The sequence below is a fragment of the Clupea harengus genome, chromosome 24 (genome assembly GCF_900700415.2).
Source record: "Clupea harengus chromosome 24, Ch_v2.0.2, whole genome shotgun sequence".
NCBI classification, from domain to species: Eukaryota; Metazoa; Chordata; class Actinopteri; order Clupeiformes; family Clupeidae; genus Clupea; species Clupea harengus.
The window spans coordinates 18,019,803-18,035,190 of record NC_045175.1 but is presented as its reverse complement, the minus strand read 5'-3'; the positions used below and the strand labels follow the sequence as shown (position 1 = coordinate 18,035,190).

Here is a 15,388-nt window from a genome sequence, read left to right as displayed (position 1 = left end):
TACACACACACACACACACACACACACACACAAATATTACACAAACCTCGGTGAATTTATGGTATTAAGTATTTCACTGTGTCTCTTTGTTCTCTGTCCCCTGCCCCCCCCTCTCTAACTCTCAGGTCTGGGCAGAGTGGATGGTGGGGTCCAATTGGACATCCCTGCTGACTCTGGAGGGCCAAAACAAGGAGGGGGTAAGGACCCAATGTCGGCGATTTCACATTTGGATCCAGCGCATATTAGCTGTAATACACACACACACACACACACACACACACACACACACACACACACAAATATTACACAAACCTTGGTGTATTTATGATATTCTAAGTAGGTGAGAATTGGGGATTCATGAGTGCTGAACAGGAAAAAGAAGATAGTTTTTATTTGAAGTTTAAGTGCAAAAGATATTAGAGAAGAGTTGGGTCTTCAGCTGCTTTGGGAGTGATACTGCAGTGTGTGGAGCTGGGAAACTCATCCCACCACAGTGGCACCACTGACAGCTTTTTGGCTGACTGGTGTAGGGAGAGACCACCAGACTCTCTGCTCACTGGGTGAGAGTGTTTAGATAGGAGGATGTTGTTGAGGGGGTGGCTACCATCGAGTGGAGCATCAGAGCATAAATCAGTGAAGAGAGATAAACAGAGGTGTGGCGTGTCCTTTATTGCTAATACAAAAATGGTACCACTATGTATGGGGTGCCGTTCAGGAAATATGTCAGTATTGTTTTTTACAAATGCATTGGTCCCTTTGTTCACTATATTGTTTGTTGGCATGTATATTGCTTTACTTGTTTTGTTTCATATGTATTGGTCATTATGCACTTGTATTGAACCTTGACTGAAACTGTTAGTTATATGTTTCACATATGAAAGAATGTGAGGCTTGGAGATTGATACAGACATCTAAAGTTAAGTATAAGAATACATAAAGAAGAAAAAAGTAGGTTTATCCATGCAACATGTTTAAAACAATGATAGTTGCTGAGAGAAATAAAAGAGAAAAAAAAGAAAATACAACTAGAAAAATAACCACAGGAAAGGTAGTACAATGCACTGATGATGCATACAAAGCTAAAAAGTGAAAATCATATATTAAGATTAGGGTGTCATATGTAATATAAACCACTAGTTATTTCCCATTTCACCATATTAAAACTGACTTTTGTTGTCTTCAGATGACAATGCGGCAGAGGAGGTTAAAAAGAAAAAAGCATCAATAAAACTGAACCTTCAGAAACACCTGAAAAAAAGGTTTTCTGTTGTACATCAAGAGTCTGGAAATTACAAAGTACAAGATATCTACGCTGAGCTTCACATTGTAGAGGGCCGCACAGGTGGTGTCAGCAATGAACATGAAGTGTCAACGATTGACATGAGACAGATTGGGACAAGACCAAGTTCTGAAGATAAGCAAGTCAAATTGGCAAACATATTCACAGACTCTGCCACAAATGTTTTGACTCTGGGAATTGCTGGGGTGGGGAAAACTATTGCAGTGCAGAAGTTTGTCATGGACTGGGTTGAGGAAAAAGCAAATCAAGATATAGACTTTGTTTTTGTTCTTCCATTTCGGGAGTTAAATTTGAAGAAAGGGGAAAACTGCAACCTTCTTGATGTTCTTGAGTTATTCTACCCTTATCGGGCAGATTTGGAATACATCCTTGACTTGAGTGAATGCAAAATTCTTTTCGTCCTTGACGGTTTGGATGAAAGTAGACTCAAACTGGACTTGTATTTGTACACTGGAAGCAGAGTCATCAGTAGACATGCTCATAACAAGTCTCATTAAAGGTACGCTAGTGCCCTCTGCACTCCTCTGGGTTACAACCAGACCAGCAGCAGCCAGTCTGATCCCAGAAGACTGCTTCAACTTGGTGACAGAGGTTCGAGGATTCAATGACGACCAGAAAGATGAGTTCTTTCAGAAAAACATAGAGAATCCAGAGAAGGCTAAAAGACTTATTGAGCATATCAACAAGAATAGAAGCCTCCACATCATGTGTCACATACCAGTATTCTGCCGTATTCTAGCCAATGTGGTGGACAAAATACTGGAAGATCAGAGCAAAGAAGAATCAGCCAAAACTTTGACAGTATTGTACACATTGTATAGTGTCACTCAGATAAAAAGAATGGATGACAAATACTCAGAGGGCAAGAAGATGAGTGCAGAGGAAAAAGGACAGTTCCTTGTTAAACTTGGGAAGTTGGCATTCAAACATCTGGAGAAAGGCACCCTGATCTTCTATGAAAAGGACCTGGTAGAGTGTCACATTGATGTAAATTGGGGAGCACTGCAGGCTGGAGTTTGTACACAGATCTTCAACGTGGCGAGTGCTACAACTGGAGAGAAAATGTTCAGCTTTGTGCATCTCAGTGTACAGGAATTCTTGGCAGCTCTTTATGTTCTTTATAAAGGTGTTCATTGGAGAAATCCCTTCCTCAAGACATGGAAAGAGAAGATCAGCTGGTGGTTCACACACTCAAGGTTTGACCTTTACAGATTTGCTGTGGAAAAGGCCCTGCAGAGCCAGAATGGACATTTGGATCTTTTTGTCCGATTCCTCCTCGGCCTGGCTCCAATGTTGGAGCCTGAAATCCGGTCACCCCTGGATGTGGTGCTGCCACAGTTAGCTGTCAGAGGTGTGAGTATCAAGAAAACAGTTAAATACATCAAAGAGAAGATCAGGGAAGATATCTCACCAGAACGGATCATCAACCTCTTCCACTGTTTGAATGAGTTAGGGGACAACTCACTGGTTGAGGAGATCAACAGGTAATTCATACAGACCATTTCAGATTCAACGGAATTGGTAAATAGTACAGTTAGCAAAGCATGGTGTCAACAACACCAATGTCATAGGTTTGATTCTGATAGAGTACATACTAATAAAAGCCCTTAGCAGGGCTCAGTCGGGGTCGAGGTTGGGGTCGGTGTCACTGTTTTGAACATATTGGTTTTCCTACATGTACTGTAACTGTTTGTGGTTCAAGGGAAATATCATGAATGTATTGAAATCAACCTGTGCAATTCTGTTATCCAGATAAAGGAAAAGTCCTCAAACTATTTGGTCAACTTCTGTCAAAATGATTATCTAAGTGTCCACAACAATCATCAGAATGTATTTAAACCGTAGTGAATACGAAATGTATGTTTGTAGGTATTGATGCGATTTACTGCTGATCCTTATCATTTGTTTTGCTTTATTCTTCTGGAATGTTTTGAAAGTAGAGAGGTGCATTCTCTTTTTAAATAAGAGGCTAATAATAAGAGACTTGTTAAGTATAACTAAGATTATGAATATTGTGTTTAAAATGTTACCCAGGTACATAAACTCAGCAGAGGAGGAGAAGAACCTGACTCCAGCCCAGTGTTCAGCTTTGGCTTATCTGCTGCTGATGTCAGCTAAAGACATGAATGAGTTTGATCTGAAGAAATACCTGAGATCAGAGGAAGGGCTCTGCAGACTACTTCCTGTAGTGAAAGTCTCCAGGAGAGTTTGGTGAGTACAGTTTTGGGTGGGTTCTGGGAGTAAAGCCTTGTTAACAGCAATGATAACAACTTGGGACAATTTTGGAAATGTATTCTGCATACTGGCTGAGAGAGATGCTTATAAACACTGAGGGCCTCATTTACTAACATTGCGACCGCAGCTTAATCTGCGCCTTTGCCAAACCGCAAATAACGCATAGTATTTTGCATCCTATTTATCAAACAAGAACATTGTCATGTCATCTGCGCCTAACACCGCCCATTAGTGTTATTTAGCGCTCCACTAAAATAGGGAAGAAAGAGCCTACGTGTTCCACCATAGATGATGAGCTATAATAAAAATTAGAGCTTTTGGTTTATGAGGTTACAGCAAACTAACCCAGGTAAATATAGAAACGCATAAATATTTCTCCATTTAGCCCTTCCGTCCACATTAAAAGTTGTGATAACTTTGAATTCAAGAATGTCTTTTATTGGTGAGCTGATTTTGGGAAATTCAACTTTTCAGCGAACATTGAGTTTCTGGGCTGCTATGGTTACCCCTCAGGGTGCCTGTGCAGCTTCTTATTAACGAGTTTATGTTCACAAGTTCATATTCACACATATTAAAATGAGTTAATCACACACAGGCAACTGCAAACTGTTAATATGGTTCCCTAAGCTAGAGATAGCTAGGATAGTTAACTCTTCAAGCCCCACGGGGCCCCGTGGGGGACTTTTTGGTATTTTGATTAATATATTTAAAAATCTCTGCGAGTTTTTGTCCTAGAAACATAAAACTAACACCCACAGCAACCTCGAACCCTTTTCTTTTAAAATATGTAAAGTTTGAAACTAAAATATAAATAATCACTTTGTAAGGACAATATTACGAATCCCTTGCAAATTTCAGCCTCTGAGTGAGGTTTCGACCCTCCCATTAGCAAATGACAACTATTCATATGATAAGGAGATGGTAATTCAGTGATCACTATTGGGTCGTGATGTGTCAAGTAAACCTGTAGGAACAAAGACATTCCAGGCCCATTACGTCATGGCCATTGTTCTTGACCGAGGTGTCCCAGAATGTTCACACCTTTCTCATCAATATGCATAGTGGTCTAAGTGAAGGAAAGTGTTACATTGTATATTACTTAAAATGAGTATTGAAACCACACACACTTTCTGAATGATAAACTCACCTATGTGGGGCAAACACCTATGTTTACAGGGCTCAGAGTAAAGAAGAAAACTTCCAAAATATTAACAATGTGTTTTTGTACAAAGTCTGGGCACCTCTAAAACTAGATTTCATTTTAGTGTCTTTAGATTTCATTTTAATAAAAAACGTTTTTTACTACATTCCTTTTACTCTCATTTTATTATTGCTGAGGTGTTCTAGAATATAATCATAAATGCCACTTTTGCCTCATGGTTTTTAGTTAGGTGAAATATACAAAAATATCAGGCATGGCAGACTACCTAACATAGTAAAAAAAAAGCCTTGGGGCTGGAAGTGTTAATAGCCAGGTTAAGTGCTCCATAGCATCCCGTTAAATAGTCTGGTAGTAATACACGACACCCCTTACTTTAAAACGGCGCATTCCAACACTGAAAACCATGCTTTTCAAAAATGCTGCCCTAGGCAGATACATTTGAAAACTGGAGTTGTAGCATGGACAGGGCAGAGACAACTGAAATTTTCAGACGTTCGGTTTGCTTGAACTATGGGTGAAAATACGGTTTAAAGTAAACCATACAATGAGCGGCGATTCTGGGTAAAGCGTGGCCGAACAGCTAGCTGGTGGGACAATTTTGTATATGCCTATATTAAATGATATATCAAATATAAACATTTAAAAAAAAAAAAAATTCTAATGTTCGTATTTTTTTTATTTCTCGCAGGCACATAGTTTTTATTTAGCAGCTGATATGTCATGCTGAAACACCTCCTGTTTCGTTACTAATAGGGTACATAATTAGGCGCACTTTACGCATCTCCTCCCATCTCTTTGCGACGAACACCCACTTCCCGCAGCGGTAATCTAAAGTGCGGCACCTTTGATAAATACGGTTTTAGGATTTTACCCGCTATTTTACGCCTGAAACAGGCGCAATCCTGTTAGTAAATGAGGCCCTGAGTGTGTTTAACTGTGTATGAACATGAATAAAAGCGTTGTAACTGAGATACCTCGATAATATAATGTGTAATCTTCATTTATAAACAGGCTAGATCAGTGTCGACTCTCTAAAGAAAGCTGTACAATTGTGGCATCAGTGCTGCGAGGGACACCTTCCCTTCTGAGAGAACTGGACATGAGTGACAATGACCTGCAGGATGAAGGAATTGAGCTGCTCTGGGTGGGACTAAGAGATCCACAATGCAAGCTGGAGACACTGAGGTCAGTTACGAAGCATATAAGAAAGGCTTAACCCATTGAAGTCCACGCTCCCTGTGCAGGGATAGGTGTGGTTTTTATGGGGAATTGCTTTTAAAGCTCAGCCAGTTATTGTCGGAGAGACATATAAATTACACCCCCAGAAACCTTGAACCCTTTTCTTTTCAAATTTACACAGTTTTAAACAAAAATATAAATAAGCACTTTGTAAGGAGAATAGGACTAGTCTCTTGCACTTTTCAGTCTCTGAGTGAGGTTTCAGCTCCTAACGACCCGCCCATTAGCAAATGACAGCTATTCATATGATAAGGGTATGGTAATTCAGTGATCTCTATTGGGCCATGGTGTGTCAAGAAATCCTGTGGGGGGTTCGGGCCACAAAGACATTCCAGGGCCATTAGGTAAGGGCCATTGTTCTTGTCTGAGGTGTCCCAGGTGTGTTTACACCTAACTCATCAATATGCATTTGTAGGGACACTAGTTTTGAAAAGGTACAGGTCACTCTAAAATTATAAATATATAGTAGTGAAACCACACACACTTTCTAAATGCTAAACTCACCTTTGTAAAACTAACACTTATGTTTACAAAGTTCAGAGTTCAAAAGCCTTGCTCCAAAATCTTTACAATGTATTTTTTGTACAAAGTCTGAGCACCTCTGAAAGTATGTTTTTGGAAGGGTTTGTTTAGATTTGATTTAAATTCAATCTTTTTTTACTACATTCCTTTCATTCCCATGTTATTATTGCTGAGGTATTCTAGAATATAATCATACATGCCACTTTTGCCTCAATGTTTTTAGTTAGGTGAAATATACAAAAATATCAAGGCATGGCAGACTACCTAAGAGAGTGAAAAACAGGCTCGGACTCAGTAGTGTTAATAGGTGAAATTCAATAGCAATTCCACAGAAATGTTGCATCTGTGTTTGTGTGTGTGTGTGTGTGTGTATGTCTGTTTGTTTCTATTTATGAAACTCAGAGAACAAGCAAAAGAGACAGAGATACAGAGAACACTGCATATGCTGTCTTTATGTACATATGTGTCCTGCTGTATTCATCTGTATGAGACTGTGTGCAGTTTATAAAGGGAAAGGATCAAAATTACTTAGAGATTGAAAATGCAAGCTGGAAACAGTTTGGTCAGTTATAAAAGATTACCTAAAACAATATATTGTATGTATAGTCTGACTATGTTGTCTCATGTTTCAGGCTGAGTGGTTGTCTTATTGCACACATACAAACATACAACATTTTTTTCATGTTGTTTTGTAGACTTAAAGGCTGTAAACTCACACATGAGTCCTGTAAGGTTGTGGCCTCATTTCTGAAGTCAACAAACTCCCTGCTAGAGCTGGACCTGAGCCACAATGTCCTGAGAGATTCTGGAGTTCAGCTGCTTTCTAAGGGACTGTCTAGTACTCACTGTAAACTGCAGACATTAAGGTTGGTCTTACAATATCGTGATTCCTGATACCATGAACAATATCAGTATAGTTCTGTATCACACATCACCACTTTCCGCATTCAAATGGAATAAACAGTGAGGCTGTATTGAGTGTATAGTGTGTTTTTTATTTCAGGTTAAGTACGTGAATGGCAGGATAATGGAAGTGTTCTGTTCTTATATATGTTTTCATTTGAATTGCTTACACAATTAATTTACTACATTTAGTTTTGTACTTTTCCCAGTTGTACTGCAAACATTAAACAGCATCATGTAGGCTACTGTGTTGCTGTGCTGGATAGTCAGCTCTATTGTCATCTGTAGGAGTCTGGATGCTTCTTGACAATTAGCACTTTCCAATAATAGAACATTAGAGATCTACGGTTAGAAGAATCTTACTTCAGGCTCTAATATTAGAAGCCTCTGATGTCGTTGACATACTGAAAGTCTAGTGTGGAAGTACTCATGCGAACATAGATGAGAGTTTGCTCTTTAATAAGCCTTTCACTGTGGCTCTGGAACGTTGAGAGTGTAGGGGTTGACTTGCTGACTTCGTAAGGTGTAATTACTGGGACTGTTGACTGTTTTTCTTGTTCACATTTCATATAATGGAGCTCCCATACTACACTGAGGGCCTCAAAGCATAGGCATGTGCTAGATTAGTTTGCTGTCCATGAACTGTTTTGGTTCATTTAGCTCCTTATGTGATGGTTAAAATGTCAATGTTTGTGTCATTCTAAACTTTTGAACATTATTGTTTTTAGTCATGCTACCACGCCATGTTGTACTCTCTGTCTCTATACCTCTTGCTCTACGCAGACTTGCTGGCTTGCAGACTTTCATTCTAGTATCTAGTATCACTCCTGATTGGAGCTTTTGATGCATGTGCTAGATTAGTTTGCTGTCCATGAACTGTTCACACTTCTGGCTATACAAAACCATTTGCATTTTTTGAGAAAGTGACAGAACACTCCTGACACTTATCAATGTCTCCTGGTACACTAAGTAGTTGTAATGGTGTAATGAAGGTTTGACACAGATTCTCAAATGCTTGTTTGTAGATGGTTAGTATATAGATTCAGAGTGTATTTTCAAAGAAAAAGAACCAAAGTGATATTTCTTCAGGGGATAATTATAATTATTTTGACCCATGGTATGGATTGACCAGTCAATCAGTGTAGGTCAGAATTGTTGTGGACTTGCATACCACACTTTTGCACTTGTATAATCGCTGCCTATCAAGAGCCTGCAGAATACATGTATTCAGTTTTCATTATGTGTTTTCATTCATTACTGTAAGAACATTTGTAGTGTTTAAATATAACTGATACAAAGTGTCCCATTTGTATTGTTGGTAGTAAAAGTCTGTTAATCCGTTTCAAATAAATACAAATATCTCAGACAGAGATGCTACCCAAGGTGGCCAAGATATGTTAGTAATTTTATACGACAGGAATGGAGACCTCAGTCAGGCAATGGCAGAAAAATCAGGAACAGCGATGCGCATCAAGGGAGAGAGAGCATGGCTTCACATAAAGATTCACTAGCTTCTCTAACTAGACAGGGAACAAACATTACCTTTTTAAGTATTTTATCAGTTGAAAGGGGAGGTTTATATCAGAGCCCGGATCACATGGGCCACCCTGCATCCAGACTCAGGAGTTAGAGCGACCCTGTGATCACCAAGCAGGGTTGGGAGGGTTACTTTAAAAATGTATACCGATACAATTACTGATTACCTGTTAAACATTGTATTCAGTAACCTAATCCAAGTATCACAATATTAAAGTAATGTATCTTGATTACTTTCCATTACTTTTGGATTACCTCAATGCCAAACGTGCAAATGAAGACAACAGAAAAGAGACATCAATAAGATGGCTTTTACTTAAGCATAATCTGTAAGTCAACAGCACAATGTAACCTTGGAAAAGAAAATGTGGAAACCAAGTTTTAAGAATTAAACCTGCCCTCTGCTCAGTGTTTTTTAAAAGAAAAATCTCCTTGTAATTATGCAAATTCAGCCTACAGACCTACAATGAAACACCACAGTTTACCAAGCATAGGCATGTGTTAGATTCGTTTGCGGTCCATGACCTGTTTCAGCTCATTTTGCTCCTTATTTGATGGTTAACCCTCTGAAGTCCACGCTCCCTGTGCAGGGATATGGTGGTTTTTATGGGGAATTGCTTTTAAAGCTCAGCCAGTTTTTGTCGGAGAGACATAGAAATTACACCCCCAGAAACCTTGAACCCTTTTCTTTTCAAATTTACACAGTTTGAAACAAATATATAAATAAGCACTTTGTAAGGAGAATAGGACTAGTCTCTTGCACTTTTCAGTCTCTGAGTGAGGTTTCAGCTCCTAACGACCCGCCCATTAGCAAATGACAGCTATTCATATGATAAGGGTATGGTAATTCAGTGATCTCTATTGGGCCATGGTGTGTCAAGAAATCCTGTGGGGGGTACGGGCCACAAAGACATTCCAGGGCCATTAGGTAAGGGCCATTGTTCTTGTCTGAGGTGTCCCAGGTGTGTTTACACCTAACTCATCAATATGCATTTGTAGGGACACTAGTTTTGAAAAGGTACAGGTCACTCTAAAATTATAAATATATAGTAGTGAAACCACACACACTTTCTAAATGCTAAACTCACCTTTGTAAAACTAACACTTATGTTTACAAAGTTCAGAGTTCAAAAGCCTTGCTCCAAAATCTTTACAATGTATTTTTTGTACAAAGTCTGAGCACCTCTGAAAGTATGTTTTTGGAAGGGTTTGTTTAGATTTGATTTAAATTCAATCTTTTTTTACTACATTCCTTTCATTCCCATGTTATTATTGCTGAGGTATTCTAGAATATAATCATACATGCCACTTTTGCCTCAATGTTTTTAGTTAGGTGAAATAAACTAAAATATCAAGGCATGGCAGACTACCTAAGAGAGTGAAAAACAGGCTCGGACTCAGTAGTGTTAAAATGTCAATGTCTGTCATTCTAAACTGAACAGTATTATTTTTAGTCATGCTACCATGTTCTACTCTCTGTCTCTATACCTCTCACTCTACGCAGACTTGCTGACTGTAAGCTAACAGAGGAGTCCTGTAAGGCTGTAGCCTCTGCTCTGCAGTCATCGGTCTCCCTGACAGAACTGGACCTCACAAACAGTGAAATGAAGGATTCTGGTGTTCAGCTTCTCTCTGCAGGACTAAGTAGCCCTCACTGTAAACTACAGACATTAAGGTTTGTGTTTGACTTTCATTCTACTATCTAGTATCACTTCTGATTGGAGCTTTTGATGCATGTGCTAGATTAGTTTGCTGTCCATGAACTGTTGACCAATCAATCAGTTTAGCTCAGAATTGTTGTGTACTTGCATACCACACTTTTGCACTTGTATAATCGCTGCCTATTAAGAGCCAGCCAGAAAACATGTAATCAGTATTCAGGATGTGTTTTCATTCATTAATGTAAGAACATTTGTAGTGTTTAAATATAACTGATACAAAGTGTCTCATTTGTATATGTTTGTAGTAAAAGTCTGTTAATCTGTTTCGAATCCAAACACTTAACACATTCACCATATCAGTACACTATGCAAATAAAAGAATCTGCTGTTCTCCGGCGAATTCATCGAAGGCCCAGGCTTGGTTCAAGTTAGCTTCTTCAGAAATAACAGACTTGTAGAAGATGGCTTAGTGAAAGAATGTGTTTATTCAGCCACTAGCCACGGTCAGCTCGACACAGCACAAGCATGCACTAGGCACGTCGGCTGCTAACGGGTTGGTCTTCTTCTTTTCATACATTACAGAAAGTACAGACATTTTATATTGTAGAATTAACATATGTATGTAGGGGAGGGGATGGGTGTGTCTGGAGGTCAAAGGGGATGTATATCTTGACCAAGGGCCATATATGGTCATACCAGGTATGGATGCTAATGTCTTTGCTTCAGCCATCTTGTTGTGGCTGTAGACAAAAGCGACCTAATGTCTCTGGCTGCAAGACACACAAAAGCCAGGAACCTTATCAGATGGCTCCTTGTCTGATGGTTCGAGTGTTCCCTTCACTTGTGTGGCTACGTGGAGGCTAATGTATGTGTAATACGTGTGATTCTGATGCCATGTTAGAAGAGGGAAATGGTTAGTGATGCATGCAATACCCTATGTCTCTAAGAATTAATACTAACGATAACCCTTGGATATAACCATCAAATGATAAAAATCATAAAGGCATCTGAGTAGAATAATAAGACATTAATAAGACTTTAGTTCTGAATGGAATCTCCGTAAACTTTTCGTTCTTCAACCTCTTGGAATTAATCATCAGCTAACTTGTAAAAGCTGACTGAGTCCGTTTATTAATGTTGTTGGTGATTTATCTGCTTTTATAATAAATAGTTTTTCATAAATAAATGTTTGGGATTTTGACTGACAAAATGGCTGAATTTACAAATACTGTGCATACCTTACATTTTCCTTCTCTAATAATGATGAAAGACAATATCTTGTTTCAGACTGTCTGGTTGTCTCATCACACACGAGGGCTGTTCTTTCTTGGTCTCTGCCCTCAAATCAAACCCCTCCTACCTGAAACAGCTGGATCTGAGCTACAATCACCCAGGAGACTCAGGTGTCAGAGAGCTCAAAGACAGACTGAATGATCCCAACTGTAAACTAGAGACGTTCAGGTGAGTGTTGCATGTTTATCTGGGTGTACATAACATGTTAAACAGTTGCTAAGGGCACCAAGGCTCAGGGGGTGTGGAGGGAGATTGTAATGGAGCGGATGGGAAATTTCTTTTCACTAAGAGCACCAAAAGTGGACTGCTGGAGGTGCATCTTCTTTCTATTCCTACATGGATGTGCATGTTGCTGCTCTTCCTAAATTCCAAGAAGTCATGGATGCACATGTCCTGCTAGTATCACCAGTCAGCAGCCACTTCTATTCCCCTCATCTTCTCTCAGTCACAACATGCTGCAGCTAGGGCTGATGGCAGTCAGTTTTGTTGTCAGACGTCTGTCTCAACCAAAGCTTCCCAGCAGTACTGTGGGTGGATCCAGTTGTCTCTGGTGCCCATAGCAACAGTGTTGTTACACTCCTTCTGTTTTCACTGCGACCTCAATGTTGTACAGGTTCAGACCCCTCTGAGACACACAACACCAGACACGAGTGAAGTTTACCAGTTTTATTTTAGAGGGCCGGCAGCCAAACACACTTAGTTACACACACAGTCCCTGGCAAAATACAGTACGTGGTTAGACCAGGCCTATTGCCACATACCCCACCCCAGTCAACCACAGTATGAAGCGGCTACGCACAGTAGCCACAGACAGGCCCCACAAAGATGATGGAGCACAACACTATTAGCATAAATAATAAATACAATAAATTGGAAAAGAAACACAAAAAAAATCTCCCATAGGGCTCAGACACTGCAACCCCCAGCTAGGCACAACACTGGTATTATAATACAGGCGTGAACACAACACATAATAAAATGTCAGTGCACAAATGGGCTCACACACACGGCAAGCTACACCACCATTAAGGGTGGCTAACTTACTCCACGCAGGCGCTCGTCTCTTTAGGTTACACTCAACTCCCCAGTGAAAGATGTCGTTGGGGCTGGGTGGAAATGCTACACAGAATATCTGCGTATTCCATCAGATTTCCTGTGAAAACACCACTGTTATACTATAATATAACAGATTTCTATTTTAGCTCTGGCATTAGTTGCGGTTGCATGATTTTAGCAAAGAAGTCGATGGACTGCCGGTCTGATGGATAGGGTATCGGTTTATTTTCCGTAACAGACCTCGAGCACACACAACACGCTGCGCTGGAGAGAGAGTAGGAGAGATTAGGAGATATGGTCCATAGTGTAGTTTCTCCTCTTTGTTGGCCTTGGCTTCAAAGGCTGCAATGTCTCCTCAATGCTCCTCGTTCCGTTCTCTCACTACACATAGCAGTTGGTGTCTCTACAATGTTCTTTCTCCAACACAACAACACTCAGCATACAAGTTAAATTTGAGTTATAGTCAATACAATACACAACTTAGCATAATGGGTGTGTCTGTGGTCTGGTTCAAAGTTTAAGTTGGGGGCATGATAGGCATGGGGTCTACCTATATATGAAAAGGTGTGAATGGCATCAGACAGGGAGGGTCTTGCTGACCATTTGTTTGTTAATGAAGGTGGTGTGAATGTGATACATTGTTGTGGGGGAGGAATTCATACGAGTTGAAATTATATGAAAACCACCTAAATCTAACATAAGTAAGTGGAAACCATTAAGAGGGACTCACCTAGTTCATGCCTGCCCCGCTGAACGAGTGCACTGCCGTATCCCAAAGACGAAAAACACAGATATGGTCGGCGGCTTCCCCCGCTGCGACCAAAAACAAAACAAAACACAATCCCAATGCACCCATCAGTTCAGACAGTCCTGTGTTGGTCTTTGTTCTGGCGCAGGCTAAACGCTGACCCATGCACACATATAGCGGGCGGTAAGCAGTCCTTGCCTTTGGACGGGAAAAGTTTGCGTCTCTCTCTCTCTCTTCCTCCAATGAAGGTTCCACTTTCCCCCTGGCCGCAACTTTAGACAATCCTCCGGAACACAAGAACAAACACTCAACAACCAGCAGACTCGAGGCTGGCCCATTCACACAAATGATTCAGTGTAAACTAATAATTAGCACTTTCCTTTCATGCTAGCATGCATCTATTCTCCACACGCCAGCTGGCTGTTGGTTGTTTACTTCTTGCTGACACTGCTGGATCATCGCTCCAGGGCCACCAGTCGAGTCGCCTTCCTTCTCAGTCACCCTGTTTAAAAAGGATTTCTACCCCCAGTGTCCCAATCATTCAATAAACCCTGTGTCTATCAGTCCATTAGTCCATCAGTTTGTCAGTCCACACAACCACATATGGAGTTCCTGCCACACAGTTCCCCCCTGCCCATTGGCTACAGCACAATTCACACAAACACTATGCAAAGAACACATGACCACACAAATCAACAAACAAGCACATAATTCACCAAACTGACATGTGACACTGCCTCCCCTTTTCCCCACTTCTCTCCTTCCAGCAGGAACTGCTCACACTGCAGTCCCACCTGCCAGACTGTCAACATACAGTTGGATTGTGTCACACCCCTGTCTATGGTCAGAGCTCCTTCTTTGCTGTCTTGATGACTTTGGTGGTCCTGAACAGTGCTGTTGTCATACCACACTGTCAGCCTGTTTGGTAGCATACTCTCAATAGTGCACCTGTAGACGTTTGTAAGGATATTGGGTGGTCCCCTCAATTTCCTGAGGAAGTACAGCTGCTGTTGGTCTTTCTTGATTAGCTGGTCTGTACTGTTTGACCATGTGAGGTCCTTACTGATGTGAACTCTTAGTAATTTAATGGTGCCCACCTTCACCAGTGCAGACCCGTCTATGTGAAGTAATTGATGATGTTGGTGCTGATGTCCTCTGTTCCTTCTCCTCTGATCCACAATCATCTCTTTAGTTTTGCTGACATTGAGGTAAAGGTTGTTCTTATGGCACCATGTGACTCAGCTTGACACCTCACTCCTGTACCCTGTCTCATCACCACCAGTGATCAAGCCTATGACAGTGGTGTTATCAGCAACCCTGATGAATGGAGTTGCTCTCATAGGAGGCAGTATAGTCATGTGTCAAGAGTGTGTAGAGCAGGGGGCTCAGCACACAACCTTGAGGGCAGACAGTGTGCATGATTAGTGTCTGTGAGGAGAGAGGCCCAATGCTGACAGATTGTGTTCTGCTATTGAGGTCCATGATCCTGCTGCAGAGGGAGGGGATAAGGCCCAGCATGAGTAGTTTGTCTGTTAGTGTGGAGGGGATGATGGTGTTGAATACTGAGCTGTAGCTAATGAACCACATTCTAACATGGCTGTCTTTGTTTGCTCTGGAGATCCTTGGTTGATCTGATTTGTTCGATAGGGAGACTGAAGGGGGTCCAGTGTGTCTGTGTACAGCTATATGACAGCTGTCCTGAAAAAATATCCCAGGTGTATCCAGACTGAAAT

The 15,388-nt window shown here is 40.7% G+C and overlaps 1 pseudogene; it reads left to right on the top strand.

Annotated features, from left to right (window-relative positions):
- The first annotated feature begins 295 nt into the window (after positions 1-295).
- The window catches only part of LOC105898249, an 18,508-nt pseudogene continuing 3,415 nt past the window's right edge, over positions 296-15,388 (top strand).